At 43.7% G+C, this 16,838-nt stretch overlaps 1 protein-coding gene across 1 annotated transcript in view; it reads right to left on the bottom strand.

Moving 5' to 3' along the window:
- SNX10 (sorting nexin 10) overlaps positions 1 to 6,682 on the bottom strand; it is a 73,862-nt gene extending 67,180 nt beyond the window's left edge. Inside the window, exon 1 of the mRNA XM_082662322.1 lies at positions 6,466 to 6,682. The gene's annotated coding sequence lies outside the window, so the exon portion shown is untranslated. The remainder of the gene's footprint in view (positions 1 to 6,465) is intronic.
- Positions 6,683 to 16,838: the final 10,156 nt, after the last annotated feature.

Below are 16,838 nucleotides of genomic sequence, written 5' to 3' on the forward strand. Positions count from 1 at the left end.
ATGTCCCCTTCAAGTATCTGATTTGTCAGGTGGGACAGTAATATTTACAGGAGCAGAATATTTTAAATCTATATGCTCTGAAACAGCCCACGCAGTGAAGCACACACCTTGGCCATTCCCCGCGGCACACACTTACCCAGGGGTGTCCAGTGCCTGGCCTTGACCCAAGAAGGCTGAGATAAGACATAGAGAAAGTCCTTTTAAAAGTGAGTAAAATGCCAAACTTATTATTCCTTAAACTATCTGCCCGAAGCACTGACTGCAATCCTAGGCATCTGACTCATATCTGTCCACAGACTCAGTTCGGCAAAGTTCTCAAAACAGAGGTCACATTTTTTCAAGGTTTCCCAACCGTCAGGGAAATGAGCTGGCTACAAAAAGCCAGCGACCAGTCTGTGCCTCCCTGTAAAAGGTTAAGTTGATTTCCTGGTGTAGGAATTTTCACGTGCAACTGGGCAGAAGGAGTCCCGATTTCTCGGGGTCTGATCACCCAGGGATAGCCCACAGAAAGGCTCCACGTCTCCTGCTCTGAGACACCAGAACCCAGGGCTGTGGGAACACCTGCATTCTCCTCAGCTGTCCCAAATGCCTCTCTACAGCAAACAGAGCCACTGTGTCAGTGAGAAAGGGGAGGATAATTATCAGTAATAGAAACCTCCTTCCTGTGTATTGTGTTTATAATTTCTAAGCAGCATAGTTTCCCTACGTACGATGCCCCCTGCTCTGTTCCGCACTTGGAACCATTTGGGTTTGTAAGTCTGAGAGGAACTGGGGAGCATCCACAGTCATCAAAATAAAGAGAAAAACCCTGGAGCTCATGGGAAAGGGAGGAGGGGGAGGGGCAGGGCTGAGAGACCGAGAAAGGGACCCAGGAGAAAGTGGAAGGTCAGGAGCCCCGCAAGGTGATTGCTCCACTAGCTTAGCAAAGTCCTCTGAACCAGCAAAGCACGTGGTGGGGTGGATTTCTCCATCAACATGTCAGGGCTGTCACCAAGGTAAACCAGGAAGAACACGTGAGCCCTCCCCCAACACACAGCCCAGGGAATTAGCAGCAAACCTGGGAGGCCTTTGGAATTCCCTGGGCCATGGGCTCGTGGGTTCTCACCAAGGTTAATTGGTTCTCTAAGGAACAAGGACTGGCAGGCCCTCAGATGATACCTAGGTTAGAAGACAATGTGTCTTTCTTCTCCAAAACTAAAGATAGTCTAATTTTACTATTTAACATCTAAGCACCAGAGGAATGCATTGAAAAGACTGAAGGGACATCCACCCCAGCTTGCTTGGTTCAGCAGGGACAGGCGCCCTACACTGATGACAGCCCTTTAAGGTTCTGGGCCCCCGAGGCTTGAGTTGCGTGAGTCCTTCCATGTTTTCTCTGATGCCCAGGGAACTTTGGCCAAATGCTGCAGGAGCCTCAGTGGAATCAGGGAAGCATAAAAAGGCCAAAAAAAAAAAAAAAAAAAGATTTATTACCTTTGGTCATTGTTCTGTAAGGTTAAAATCATTTCAAAATTAGAAGTTTTTTTTTTTTTGGCGGTACAAGGGCCTCTCACTGTTGTGGCCTCTCCTGTTGCGGAGCACAGGCTCCGGACGCGCAGGCTCAGCGGCCATGGCTCACGGGCCCAGCCGCTCTGCGGCATGTGGGATCTTCCTGGACCGGGGCGCGAACCTGCATCGGCAGGCAGACGCTCAACCACTGCGCCACCAGGGAAGCCCCAAAATTTACAAGATTTTTAAAAATAGGAATCTACTATTAGGATGAAATACTGAAATACTAATCTACTAATAGGATGAAATCCTCCATACTACCAACCCCTTTCAATTCCACTGCCCAAACATAATCACTGTCTAAAGATTAGGGGCATATCCTTATAGACTATTTTTTCCCCCAAAAAATGAGATCATAATATACCTACGGCTCTGTACTTTGCTTTCATTACTTAATATATAATAGACATTCTCCATATCAGCTCATTTATAGCAATTTCCTCCTTTGTTCAAGGAGGCAAGTATTTCTGAGGGATAAAGTCCTAGAAGGGGAACTGATACATCAGAAAGTATGCAAAGTTTTAAGTGTTATAAATACTGCCAAAGTGCCTTTCCAAAAAGTTGTACCAATTTACACTCCCCAAAGAAGTATATGGTGACAATCTATTTTCCCATGCCCTCACCATGGTTGCTTTTTTCTTTCTTTTTTTTAAAAATTTTTAAAATTTATTTGGCTGAGCCAGATCTTAGTTGCAGCACACGGGATCTTCATTGCCACGTGCGGGATCTTTAGTTGTGGCATGCAGGATCTAGTTCCCTAACCAGGGATCGAACCCAGGCCCCTGCACTGGAAGCGCGGAGTCTTAACTTCTGCGCCACCAGGGAAGTCCCACCATGGCTGCTTTTAATCCACACTTACCTGATATTAATGAGGTTTAGGACTAAACCTTTGTAATAAGACTAAATATTAGTCCTATTTAGTCACTGGGGCATCAAGCTTTGACTAAGAGGTGGCCTGGCTTCCCAGTGATTCACACCCTACCCTTAATCTCAGACTTACTGGAATTTTGCTTGAATTTACAAATCTCTCAGCAAAAACTTTCCAACACTACAATTCTACCAAGAGGCCTAAACGGCCTCCTTGTGCCTCAACCAATGCATGTTCTGACTCTTTCCAAGTCTTTTCCCCAAATTTTATCCTCTTGGCTTGTATTCTTCAGCATTGTAGATTCCCATCCTAAATCACTGTAGAGTGGTTCAGCTAACAAGATGGCATGCCAAGGATGATATATTTTGATAGCACTTCCAGGAAGCTTTGCTGGTCTCTCCCACAGTGGGGAAGCCTAGTGGGAGAGTTGGGCGTCTTTTGGCATTTCGTAATTTATTCACCTGGCACCACTCATTCCAAAAGGAGGTATTGGGGTGTGATGGAAAGAATATGAGACTGGAAGTCAGGAGACCTGAGTTTTAGTCCCCTTCCTACTTCTAATTAGCTGCATAGTTCAGATTAAACTATGCTGCCTCTCCACTGGGCCTCGGCTGCCTCATTTGTAAAACGAGATTATTGGACTAGAATAGTCATTACTAACCTTGCCTTCTACCATGGGTGACCCTTTAAGAATCTAAAGTAAGTTGTGCATTCTCACCCCCAGAATAATATACTCTTGCACAAGAGTATGAAATCATACATTTTCAGGGAGTTCACAGACTCCCTAAAGCCTATCTCTGTATTCCCAGGGTCAAGATCACCGAGACCTAAGCTTTTTAAAAATAACAGAGAATACAACAGAAATGTATGCAGAATCACAAAACCTTAAGTGAAGTTGAATCATTTCCAGAACTAAAAGCATCTCCTCCGCAGAGACTGGGAGGAGGAAGTGGTTACTTAGGGAAAAATAAATGAAAATGCCAATTAAGAGCTGCCCTTGATTGAGGTCTGGCTAAGCCCTTTACCTACATTCACAGAGGAGTGGCTAAGGGAGAGTACCCATTCCAGAGCCAGGCTGCCTCATTCAAATCATGGCTCCATCATTTACTAATTGACTTAGGCTCTGTGCCTGTTCCTTCTTCTGTTATTAAAAAAAAAAAAAAAGAAAAAAGGAAAGAAAGAAAAGAAAAAAGGAGGCGAGGATTAAAACAATACCTATCTGAAGGATTGTTAATATACATATGGTATTTTAAACCAGGCCTGGCACACACTAAGCCCTAAATAACTATTCCATATTATAGAAATCTGGGACACATTTGCTGGGTGGTTAAGATTGTGAGCTGAAGAGTTTAGGAAAGCCATAGATATCTTGATAACTCATTTTCTCCCAGATGTAAACAGAATCTGCTTCAGAAGTTTGTTGTAAGGATTCAAATGTATAGACACCAAGGGGGGAGAGTGGTGGGGGTGGGGGGGATGAATTGGGAGATTGGGATTGACATGTATACACTAATATGTATAAAATAGATAACTAATAAGAACCTGCTGTATAAAAAAATAAATAAATTTCAAACATTCACAAAAAAAAAAAGAAGTTTGTTGTAAGGATTAATGAGCCTGCCACATAAAAACTCTTTTCACAATGCCTAGCACATAATCAGTGCTCATTAAATGTCAACTAATGTTATGAACAATTCTGGGAGGCAAGGATTATCAGTTCTTTTTTTTTTTTATCTCTGAATAAAGGATAAATCAGACTTTGAGAGTTAAGTGCCCTGCTGACAGTACCTCAGTTAGCAAATGATTATCCCAGATTTCAACACTAATGAGTCTGAAACCAGAAGCTGTAACCACTACCACATATAACCTCTTAGTTTGAACAGGGCTTAGAGAACATAAAAGCTGATTCATACGTACTAGATTCTAAGAGAAAAAAAAAAAGATGTTGGTGATAACAGTTCAAAATGCGGGGTATTCTCCGTGGAGGTCAACCATGACTTTGGCCAAAAGCCCTCCTTTGCCACTCTTAGAAATGGAAGACTGCAAAGGCTGGACCCTGGTCTCAGTCAATTCTAAACCCCTCGCAAGTGGTTCTTAAACCACAGCCCTGACACCAAAAGAGGAAAAAGAAGCCATTTCCCATAAGAGCTGAACTAACAAACTGAGCTCTCTAAAATGAAAGTAGAGACCCTAAGGCTGAGACTAGCTATTATTAAGAATGTTCCAAGGGAGGGTGGGAGGGAGACGCAAGAGGGAGGAGATATGGGGATATATGTATACGTATAGCTGATTCACTTTGTTATAAAGCAGAAACTAACACACCATTGTAAAGCAATTATACTCCAATAAAGATGTTTAAAAAAAAAGAAAAAAGAATGCTCCAAAAATCAAGTAGAAATGCTGCAGTAGAACACAACATTAGTCTTTAAACAACAAACTTCTATGTGGGAAAGAATGAAGGTGTTTATTTCTATGTTTGGATACCAAGATCCGGGAGGCCTTCCCTTAAGTAAAACAAGAGGAAGTTACCACAGTCCAGTATGGTGGGGGGAGAAGCAGAATGCCAGTCAGTCAAGAGACATCTGGTGAGAAGCAGTGTCACCTGAGCAAGAAGTCCCCACTCTCAACACCAATTTCCTCCCTAGTGCAATAGTCACCTTGGAAATGAGAATAAAATAGACCGACAGGTGAAACAGGGTGATCCAGTGAAATACAGGTCAGTGCTAATCACCTTACTTCACATCTTATATATATTTACTTCTGGATGTATTTTATTATGTATCTTTATTCAAAACAGTCCCATTAGGCAACCTTAAATCTCCCATGCCTTAAAAAAAAAAAAAAAGCCTTAGGACTAGGCATCACTGGAAGGGATGGTAGAAGCAGGAGAAGCACCTCACTCACCTCCATTCTCAGACTGAGGCACCCCAGCTGAGTTTGGTCCAAGGATGCAGCAGCCAGTTCTCCCCAGTGGCTTCACTCACCCAGCCCACTCCCAGGGGAGAAAAGGTTGTTTATGTATTCCAAGGCTACACCCACCTCAGGCCCCCGGGGTGGGGAGAACGCTGGAGTCAGAAGTCCGCCAGAATCTAGGCCTGTTTCTTCTCCCACCCGGCTGAACAGCTGAACGACTCTCCTCCCTGAGGCCTTAGTTTCCCATCCCTCAAATGAAAGGTTTGAAGATCACATGAAAGCCTCCTTCCTGCTTTCTAATTCCAATATTCTTACACGTAAACGTGCCTTGCAGAAATAGAAGCTCTTCCTTTCAAGCAGGACGTGTGGCTCTACGTCCCCGTGACCATTCCCCTCAATCACCCGCAGACCGTCTTACAGAAGTATAATGCATCAGAGAACAAACGTATGGACACCAAGGGGGGAAAGCGGCGGGGTGGGGGGGTGGGATGAACTGGGAGATTTTGATTGACGTATATACAGTAATATGTATAAAATAGATAATGAACAAGAATCTGCTGTATAAAAATTAATTAAATTAAATTTTAAAAAAAAAGAAGTATGATGCATCAGAACTGAAAAACAGGCTGTTGCTTTCCCGTGGCACCAGACCTAGTAATCAGTCAACGTGGATTTTCTCTCGGGCCTTTTCCCGCAATCCCACAATCCCACGAAAACCCTCTGCGTACCCCTCCCAATTTCTAAACTCAAAGCTACCCTTTCGTGAATTAAAAAATAACCCACCCACAACCCGGCCTGGTGTAAGGTGCCTCAGCACTTCTCCTAGCATCCAGGATTCCACCTCTGCCCCACCCTCTCCCCGGGGTGTCTTTTTAGCAGGATCGATCCGATCCTTGCCCTCCCCTGGCAAACAGGCAGACCAATTTCTCCTCCCCGGCAGGAAAGAAGGCAGCGCCCGGCTCCAATCCCAGGAGACCCAAACCTCTTCCCAGCCCCCAGGGAGTGGCACCTGGTCGCAGCAGGAAGGGCCCCACGCCTCGGGAAAGGAAAGGAAAGGGCGGCCGGCTCGCTCCCAGCAGCGATCCTCCCCCCGGCGGCGCAGGGGAGGCCTCCTTAGCAGGTCTCCTGTCACTTACGGGCTGCACCTCCGGGCAGAGCCTGGCACAGCAGGACCGGCGGGCGGGCGGGCGGCGGAGTTTGCTGACTCAAAGGCGCGTCGGAGGCGGCGGCGAGCGCACAAGAGCGCAGCCCCGCGCTCCCAGCGAACGTAGCGGCCCCGCGCCCGCGCCCGCGCTCCGCGCCCGCCTCCCGCTTCCCTGGCCACCGCACCGCCCAGCCCAGGTGCTGCCGGGCGCCGGCCCGCCCCGCCCCCTGCCGCGGACCTGGAGGCGGCCCCTCGGCCCCAGGGGCTAGGGAGAGCCGAGCGGCCGCCGGGGGGCGCAGCGCGCTCGGAGCCCGCTTCCCCTTCCCGCGTCCGCGAAACGGGGCTGCGGAGGAGGCACCAGTGTTTGGCCTCAAGCTGAGGCTGAAGGGGTGCGAGTCGCGCCCTTGGAATCGCCACTGGAAAGCCACCTTCAGCTTGCTAACCCCGCCCCGCCCCCTTAGATAAGGGGAGGATTGATGAATGAGGAAGAGGGATGGTAGATAACGGTAGACTGTCAATGATAGAATGTAGGTGGTGGGCGTATGGATGTTTACTGAAAAATTCTTTCAACTTTTCAGTATGTTTGAAATTTTTCACAAGGAAACTTTGGGGGGAAAGAAAAGAGGTCTGGCAAGGAACCTGAATCAGTAAACCATTTTCCAGGTGGCACCTTGGGCTGCATCTGACCCACCTGTTTGCATGGAAAACCGCAATAATCACTTAAACCGCTAATGGGTGACTACATGGCAGAATAATGTAGTGTTTAAAAAAAAAAATTCCACTGAGTACATTTTAAAGATTTTATTGGCTTTATTCAGTGATTCGTGATAGGGCAGCATCCAATCCAGCAGATAGGAGGGAGCTCTAAGGAGCTGTACAAAATGAAAGACTTTTACAGACATAAGGAGGCAAGACAAGGAAGTTATCACAGCAAAAAGCAGATTGGTCATGGCAAGGTCATGTCGTTTCTCTAGGAAAAGACAGGGGTCTATCAAGGAGATTCACCTTGCCAGTGCTGACCAGGGAATTGCAGATTGACTGCATTCCCTTACTGGGAGAGGCTGAAACTACTATTAAGTTAGGTACTAAGTTCCGATTCGGTGATGTCTCCGCATAAGTGCTTAGCATAAGTGACTCCATTTGGGGCCTACTGTCTCTTTTTTTAACAGGAGCCTAACATTTCATTATTTAAGCATGAATTTTCCCATTAGACACAGCCAGCTCTGATGACCATTCAGGGCCATTACAGGCCCACCTGAAAATGTACACGTCTATCCTCCATACCCCAACTGGCTTAACAACAAAACTTCTAAATCTACAACGTTGTGTCTTAATATCTTGGATCCTGACATTGCATCGCTGAATCTTGAATCACCTGTGTTTAATTTCCTAAAATTGCACCCCAGTTATAACACACAAGTGACTGTAAACATGATCACTTCTGAAAATCGAATTAAAGTGTATTTTTCAAATTCTTTTCCCTATGCTCCACAAAGAAAAGCATTGACTGGAAAACAAAATGCAATATGTGTCTAAGATCCTAAGAGCTTCTGCAAAATTAAAATCTTTCTGGATTACTATCATCAAGAGCACACCCTTACAAATGTGGGCAGAGCAGCAAAAAAAAACCTTTAGAGAGCCTATAGGAGGTCGTTTAAGTATCTGTTAGAATTATGGCCCTAAAAGAAAGGAAGAATATGAAAAGAATTCAGAATAGAATGACGCAATGGATTTTAATCCACTCCATCAGGGTAGCTGCTAGATGGTGTTTCTAGTTTAAGAATTGTACTGTGCAACCTGAATCCAGGAGACTGAGCTAAGTGACCACCAATTTTTTTAGATTGTGACTTTTTGTTATACCATCAGTGGGCAGGTAAAAAACTGGGACTCTCTTGTGCTTAAGAAATCCTAGCATGCTAATAAAACCACCATAAAATTGCTTTTAAGAAGAAATTCCCTTACCTGCCCCAATCCTGCCTCTGCAGTAGCTCCTAGGGTCAGGTTAACTGATTCAAACCCCAGCTTTACTACCTCTCACTATGTGATCCTGGGGAAATAACTCTATGGGCCTCATTTTATCATCTGAAAAGGGGAGATAATAATAATAATAATAGATTATAATAAAGGGGAGATGATAATAATGATGATAATAGAACCACCCTCATAGGGCTGTTGTGAGGGTTGAGTGAAATAATCCGGTAAAGCTCCTGAACTGTGCTAGATACATTGTAAGTGCTCGATAAATTTTATTTATTATTATTGAAACCAAGCGGGGCCCTATGGGGCTCCCAGGCATGGAGGCCTTTTTGTCCCCCATTTCTTGTAGGCAAGACTCCAGCCTCCTTGATCTTCCCTGAGGTCCAAAGGGCAGATTCAACAGTTGCAAATCAAGGGAGGAGCAGCCAGGAAACCACCTGAGACAAGATTAAAGGGACCAGAGAAGCTCATCAAGATTAGGAGACTGGGGGCTTCCCTGGTGGCACAGTGCTTAAGAATCCACCTGTCAATGCAGGAGACATGGGTTCAAGCCCTAGTCCCCTGGTTCGGGAAGATCCCACATACCGTGGAGCAACTAAGCCTGTGTGCCACAACTACTGAAGCCCGCGCCCCTAGAGCCCGTGCTCCACAACAAGAGAAGCCACCACAATGAGAAGTCCACACACTGCATGGAAGAGTAGCCACCGCTCGCTGCAACTAGAGAAAGCCCGCACACAGCAACAAAGACCCAATGCAGCCAAAAATAATTAATTAATTAATTTAAAAAAAAGATTAGGAGACCACCTGAGACCCTGCACACCCCCTAATCTTGTTAGCAACCTCACCCTTTTGAAACTCTGCAGAAGAAAGAAGAATGCAGGACTGTTACTGTCTTGATCCTTATCCCATACCCCTGACCACAAGCCCTGACTATAAAACCTCTCCCTATTCCCCAGGGAGGAGAGCACAGTTCTTGACATGCCAGCCTGCTGGGTTCCCCTCTTTGCCTGGCAAAGAATGAAGCCACCCTTTCTTTCTCCTCCAAAACTCTGTCTCCATATCTCATTTCTGCATTTGTGTACAGGGAGCCAAGATTCTGACAGCATTATAATGCTGTTATTATAACATGATCCTCTTCTTGAATCTCTTCCATCTTCAGGTAAGGTGCCCTTAGTTAGACCTATTAGGGAAAGCCAGCTTTGTGCCCTGCCTCTAACTCAGGAGTCAATAAAAAGACACTGAGTTCTTCGTCCATCTCCTGGGAAGACTGCAAAATCCACAGACAATAAAAATGGAAGCTGCCTGAATTTGGTGTTCAGAAGTTATAATTAACTGATACTATACTATCTAAAACTCTATCTTTAAATTTACATAAATTGTCCCGCCTTCTTGAGAAACACTGTCATGGTACATACGCATACTGTACAAAAGATGGTTTTATCGTCAAACAACTAATAATGGGATGGGAGCAAAAATTTTAAACAAATAATTTGGATTTTGATTTCTCATTTTACATCATAATCTTTTTCCAATAGTATGAAGGCATATAGATTAATGTGAATAAAAATAATCACTCGACTATTGTTGATGAAAAATTAATCAGTCAATGTAAGAAAGAAATGGAAAATTTTATTCATGCCAAATTGAGGATTATAACCCAGGAACAGCCTCTCAGAAAGCTCAGAGAACTGTTCTGCCCGTTAGAGGTCAAAGCACTGTTATATAGGTTTTTGAGACAGAGGGCTGTATATTAAATGACATAGTTTTCACCATCTGGATCTGCAGGTACACAGTGGTGGGTCACTGTGACTCCTTACGAAATCAAGAAGGAATGTTATCTTTAAGGAGTTGTCTTGTTGGTGCTAGGAGAATGTTGTTCTTTATGGTTGAGCAGGCATTTCTGCTGGTGGGTAGGTCTGGTAGATGCATAATGCAGATACACAATGCACAGTAGAGCAGGGAGAGGAGGCCAAGGGGCAGACAAAGATTTTTATGTTTAAATTTTCCTTGACTTACCTTAGAATATGAATGTTATGCATGTCGTCATATGCTTCCTCTCCTGCTCCAACAATCCCATATTACTGTCCACTGCCCATAAATCTACTTCAAGGAATTTCCTCTTGGTTGCTGTGATGGAGGCAAATTGGGAGAAAAACTTTGTCTCTTTCCTCTCGTGTGAACTTCAGCCCTGACCTTGCCCAGATGTTCTCCCACATTGCTCTCCAGTGCGTGAGACACACCGCCCCAATCAAGTCCGCCTATTGCTATGTCACTGCGCAGGAGAAGACATTTAGCTCTTTCCTCAAGGCAAGGCAGCTTTGAGGAGCGTTTCAGGGACTCAGACAACCTGACAACTTCAGAATGGTTTCCTGCCAGCTATGGTTTCCCTTCCTACCCTGGCTGGCACTGGCTCTACTCTACCAGCCTCCCAGCAGCAGCTGGTCTCTGTCTCCATGGCAACAGACAGGCCTGAAGGAGCACACTCTCCAGCTTCCCTCCACAGGACAAAATTAGGGTGCCCACAAGTAGTTCATTAACGAAACAAACACAGTGGATTAAGAGAAAATGGGAGAAAGAAAGGAGCAACTGAACAATGATCTGAACAATGAACAAAATAAAAGAATAAAAAGAATAAAATGAACATATGGACCTAGAGATTACCATACTAAGTGAAGTAAGTCAGAGAAAGACAAATACCATATGATATCAGTATATGTGAAATCTAAACAAATGGTACAAATAAGCTTTTTTACAAAACAGAAACAGATTCACAGACATAGGAAACAAATTTATGGTTGCCAAAGGGGAAAGTCGGGGGAGGGGTAAATTAGGAGTTTGGGATTAGCAGATACAAACTACTATATATAAAACAGATAAACATCAAGGACCTACTGTATAACACAAAGAACTATATTCAATATCTTGTAATAACCTATAATGGAAAAGAATCTGAAAAAGAATATATATATCTGAGTTGCTTTGCTATACACCAGAAACTAACACAACATTGTAAGTCAACTATATTTCAATTTTAAAAAGTTAACAAAAGCAAGAGAAAATATGTAAGGATGGAAAGAAGCAGTGGAAAATGGCAGGTTATAAAAGGTGACATACCATATGTCACCTTTATATGTTACCCTTTCATTTTTGTTTTCTTAGAGAAGGCACATATAGTAAGTACAAAGTGGTAACCATAATCTCATTTTTTCAGCATATGACCCATTTCTCTATTTTGTTTATGAAAATAAATCAGACTCTAAACCCTACTGCACTGGATTAGTGGGAAAGTCAATCTTAGGCGTTACTAAAGGCCTCTTAATGCCTTCCCCACAATCCAATTCCTGCTTCCGTGCCCTGCTAAAAAAGGAGCCAGAGATTTTACTCAGAGCTAAATATATGAGGAAGTTTCAGATCTCTAGTCTCCACTGGTTCTCACTGAGATACCCATTGTCCAAAGTCTCATGGTCCTTTTATGTTATTTTTGTGCCATGGAATTTGATGAAGCTGCACGGAAAAAAAAACACTGAATGTTCTAAGGATGTTAAAAGAGACAAACAAATGAGCAATTCCATTAAAGAAAAAAGAAATTATAAATCCATAATAGGCAGAAGAAAAACAAGAATAATTGGATATAAAAAATTGCCAGCTGAAACTCTGAGGAAAACTGTAGTTAATGAAATTTAGAAGCCAATGCATGAGATAAACTCTAGGCTGGACACAGGTGAAGAAAGAATTATTAAACTGGAAAACATAACTGCAGCATTTGCCCAGAATGTATCACAGAGACAGTTAAGAGATGTGGATAATAACACTGAGAGAATCCAAAATAAATACAAGTAGTGCTCAAAAAGAAGACATTGGATTAAATGGTAGTGAAGTGATGTTTAAGGTGATGACAGTTGAGAATTATCCAGAATTGTTAAAAGGCATGATTCTTCAGATAGAAAATTCACTCTAAAATCCAAGAAGGAAAAATAAGAATAAAACTACACTTAGAGCAGTAAAAGTGCTATTCTAGAACATCAGGGATAAACGGGTATCCATGAAGCTACCAGAGAGAAAAAGCAGATTATAAAAATTATTTAGGGCTTCCCTGGTGGCGCAGTGGTTGAGAGTCTGCCTGCCAGTTCAGGGGACGCGGGTTCGTGCCCCGGTCTGGGAGGATCCCACATGCCGCGGAGCGGCTGGGCCCGTGAGCCATGGCCGCTGAGCCTGCGCGTCCGGAGCCTGTGCTCCACAACGCGAGAGGCCACAACAGTGAGAAGCCTGCGTACTGCAAAAAAAAAAAAAAAAAAAAAAATTATTTACACTGGCCATAGAACTCTCAGCGGTAGCAAGATATCAGAAATGCTTAGCAAAAACAACTGACAACCTAGAACGTTTTATCCAGCGAAGTGATCATGCAAGAGTGAAATCAAAATTTGAGATACACATAGATGAAGGGAATTTCCTACCAACAAACAAACAAAATCAGGGCTCTTGAAGCAGCCACAGCTCTGGCCCACAGTGAGATCAGGTGTTGCCAAGAAAATGCACTGGCTCTGAAAACAGTTGCCATGAATTGGTGTCCCATGTGCCAGGCATTCTTATGCACCATCTTACTTTATCCTTCAATGCCCCTGCCACGGGAGCGGTCAAAGTACCTAAATGTCAAATGGGGGAAATACAGGTATTCCCTGCTATGCGTTACTCTGTCTCTGCCATAACTCATTTGTTTGACATCCTTGGGGAATAGTGTTACACATTTTCCAGATGAGATGAAACACTCACTAGAGAATTCTGGCCAGAACAATTGCTTGCAACAAAACTCCACAATTATTGCAAAGAAGGTACAAGCCCCATTCCTAAGGCCCAACATCTCACAGGTAGGAGACCCTTAAAACTCAGCCAGACCTCTTTTCCTTTTATTTACTGCAATTCTTCACTAACAGGTAGCCCAGAAGGCAGAAGTGGACAGGAAATGTTAGAGGTAGATATGACAACACCAGCAAAGAGGGAGAAAAACTTTTTGAAAGCAAGTCTGAAAAGATTCTTGAAGTTCCAACCCTACCACAAGGCTGATGTCCACCCTCCCCACAAGACTATGAGCTTCCCGAGGGCAAGAACTGTGCCTGCAAACATCTGTAGCTCCAGACACAGTGCCTGACACACAGATAGTAGGGCCTCAATAAATAGTCACTAGGATGGAACGGGGAGGAGATGAGGGAAGGAAAGGAAAGGAAAAAGGAAGCGAGCTAAAAGGAATGCTCTGAAAAAAAAACCCAAACAAATCCGCTAAGAAAGCCTCAGTCAGCTTATCCTAAGGTGTATTGATTTGTTTTCTCTATATTTGATGCTCTGGTATTTGGGGTCTTGATCCTGGCGAGACTGTTCCCCACCCCATCCCCAGGGCCAGCCAATTCCTAGAAAAAACAAACGACTCCCCTGCAAGTATGCTTTTGATATACAAACAAGCCAACCAATCCAGACAATGCAGCGGTCTGACCCCAGCCCTCTCCTTATCAAACTGTCACACATCAAGCCAGTATTCTCCCTGCCCTAAAATGCCCCAGGGCCAGGTGCTGGCAAGTAGGGACCACCCAAATAGTCCAGAACCTGCTGAAATTATTCAAACCATCCAGTCCTAAATCTCTTCAGTGTACCTACTCTGCCTGGCCATTCCTTTCCAAAAGAATCTCGATAAGGCTCTGGGCCATGCTCTGCCCTCTCCCACTCTTGTGCCTCCTGACTGTCACTGGTCCTTCCCCATGTGGCCCTGTGTGGACGGCGTGGGATGCCTCCTGTATCTAGGGTTTAGGGAGGATAAACATCTTCCTTCATGACAATCATGTCCACGTCTGTGGTCTTACCACATTTGATTAAAACAAATTCTAGGTGCATTTCTAACACATAAAGGTAACCTTTCTTTCCTTAGAAATACATTTCCTACTAAATAACAGAATTGTGTGGAGAATAGAGAAAGCATTTGTGAATTTTTCCTGTAATATCTATTTCATAAAGCAAGGGGAACCTTGAAAAAAACCCACAAATTTTCTGAGAAGAAAACAAACAGCCCATATCTTTTCATCAAGCCAAAGATATGAGTTATTGAAAGAGAAGGTCTCTTCTAACTCAGGTTACACCTTGGTCAAGCCCTAAAAAGATTATAGCTTGGTTCTGGAATTTTTCTAAGTGTTACTATCTAGAAAGCCTATTTCAATTTCCAGCTGAGAGAAAATGAAATTAACAATAGAAATGTTCAGTTCCTTTTGTAATCAATACAAGTAGCATTGAATTGAGTGAGGCAGCATTGAGACAAAGTTAATCACAGTCTGTCCTTTTCCAGTGCCTTATTTGGAATATTTCTCTTTCTTCGGTTTCACTGTGATTCACTTTTCCTGGAAATTAGTGTGGACCAGATGAAGCCAGTCACACGCTGTTCTGGAGTGTTTTTCCTGTACAGAAATTAATATACTTCAGCTGTATATCAATGCCCTAGTTAGAAAACATCACCTCCATACCTACTTATTTTTTAAAAAATATTGAAATCTCTGTTCTCCACAATTCCCTCTGTGTAAGAAAGACCATCAAAGTAAACTCAGAACCATAGATGATTCCCATCCTTTCCTTTGCCCCTGCTTTGGTTTATATTTATCTTCTTAAAGTTTATTCATTCATTCAGTATGTATTTACTGAGCACCCACTAGGTGTCAGTCCACAAGCTAGCTGGCTCACTAGATATTGTCCCTCTCCTCATGGAGCTAACAGTCTAATAAGAGAGACAGATGTTAATCTAATCACCAAAAAGTTAATAATTAAGTATCATCTGTATTAAGTGCTGTGAAGAAAAAGTATTGAATGTTATGAAGGTAAAAACCAAAAGACCTGACCTGGGGGAATCAAGTGGAGTTTCACTGAGAAAATGGGATTTGACACAAGATCTGGAAAGGTAGGGAAAGAACACAGGAGAGTGTTTGAGGCATTTGGAACAGCATGTGCAAAGGTCCTGTGGCTGAAGCACAGAGTTGGGGCATGACAGCAGGAGATGAAGCTGCTAAGGTGGTTATAGGATAGATAATCACCACGTTAGAGATTTGGGGCTAAATTCTAAAGCATCAGGAAGCCGGTGAAGCAATTTACATAGGACAGGAATATGATCAGCTTTCTTTTGGAGGAAGATCACTCCAGATTGTGTGGAAATGCGGAAGGGAGTGGGATGGAGAAGAGTGAATACAAGGAGACTAGTTAGGAAGCTATTACAAATGTGTAGGCAGGAGATGGTGGCCTAGGGTGTTGGCAATGAATGTGGAGAACATGCAAAGTTTTGAGAAACATTCAGAAAGCAAAATTGACAGTCTCGATTAACTACAAGTGGTCTGGTTGGCAGTAATTTCAGAAAAGAGTGTCATTCTCATAATGCCTGAGAGGTAGCAAGTTAGAATGGGAAAAGCCTGGATTGTGGAAGGAAAAGTACATTCCATTTTTAACTCTGCTGCTTATTAGCTGTGTAGTCTGGGATGTGTTATTTAAACTCTCTGAGCTTTAATTTCTTTGTTTATAAGTAACCCATATTAATGTCACTCTATAAATTCAGGTGTGCAAGAAACACCTTGACTTGCTTTGTATCAACCACCTGGCTCTGGTTCCCCATTTCACTTGACCTGTTAGAAAGTCAATCTTAGTTATTCTTGGTGCTACCTCTGCTGTGGTTGGGCAAATGTCTTGGGGTCTTACACAGTGCCAAGGGACCAAGGAGCCCTTGGGTCATCAGATAACAACCTATGCTAGTTACCATCAAGTCACCCACAGGTTTAGAGCCCAGGCTCTGCCTCTTTCATGCCTGGCAGGAGGAAAGGATCTGGGGTAAAACCCAGAGGTCATTTGTCAGAGGTCAGACTTCTAAAGGTACCACCAAGCCCATAGGCCTCCCAGGGCCCTGGACCTGCCAGAAAATGAAATGCAGCTACCCAGTCCTTCCAGGCAGGGTTCAGAAAGAGGCATTGTGTGTAGTTAAGACAAACTACCCAGCCTGAAGTCTGGAAGAGGGTCTAGGACCCAAATATAAACTCATGTAAAGATTTTAGGCTGGGGCACCCTTGCAGGAGGGCCTCCAGTTTTTTCTACCAGGCAGAACAAACTTTTGGTTGTCCTTCTTGGAGGACTCACATACCTTCCATCCAGGGAATCTTTCCATCACATGACATCTCAAAGGCACCCCCTTCTCTCAATCCCTCTGGGACACCTTGAAAAATGATCTCCATCAATGATCTACTCACAACGGGTAGAACGACACCTTGTCAAGGTGGCAGGGAGAGTAACATGTGAATAAATCTAGCTAAGGTTCTGACATGTTGTCATTCCCCTTCCCTTAAGATTCTGGAAAGGTGATAAGTTTGGGGAAAAAAAACA

Source organism: Grampus griseus (assembly GCF_964374135.1).
Source record: "Grampus griseus genome assembly, chromosome: 9".
In the NCBI taxonomy this organism is placed as follows: Eukaryota; Metazoa; Chordata; class Mammalia; order Artiodactyla; family Delphinidae; genus Grampus; species Grampus griseus.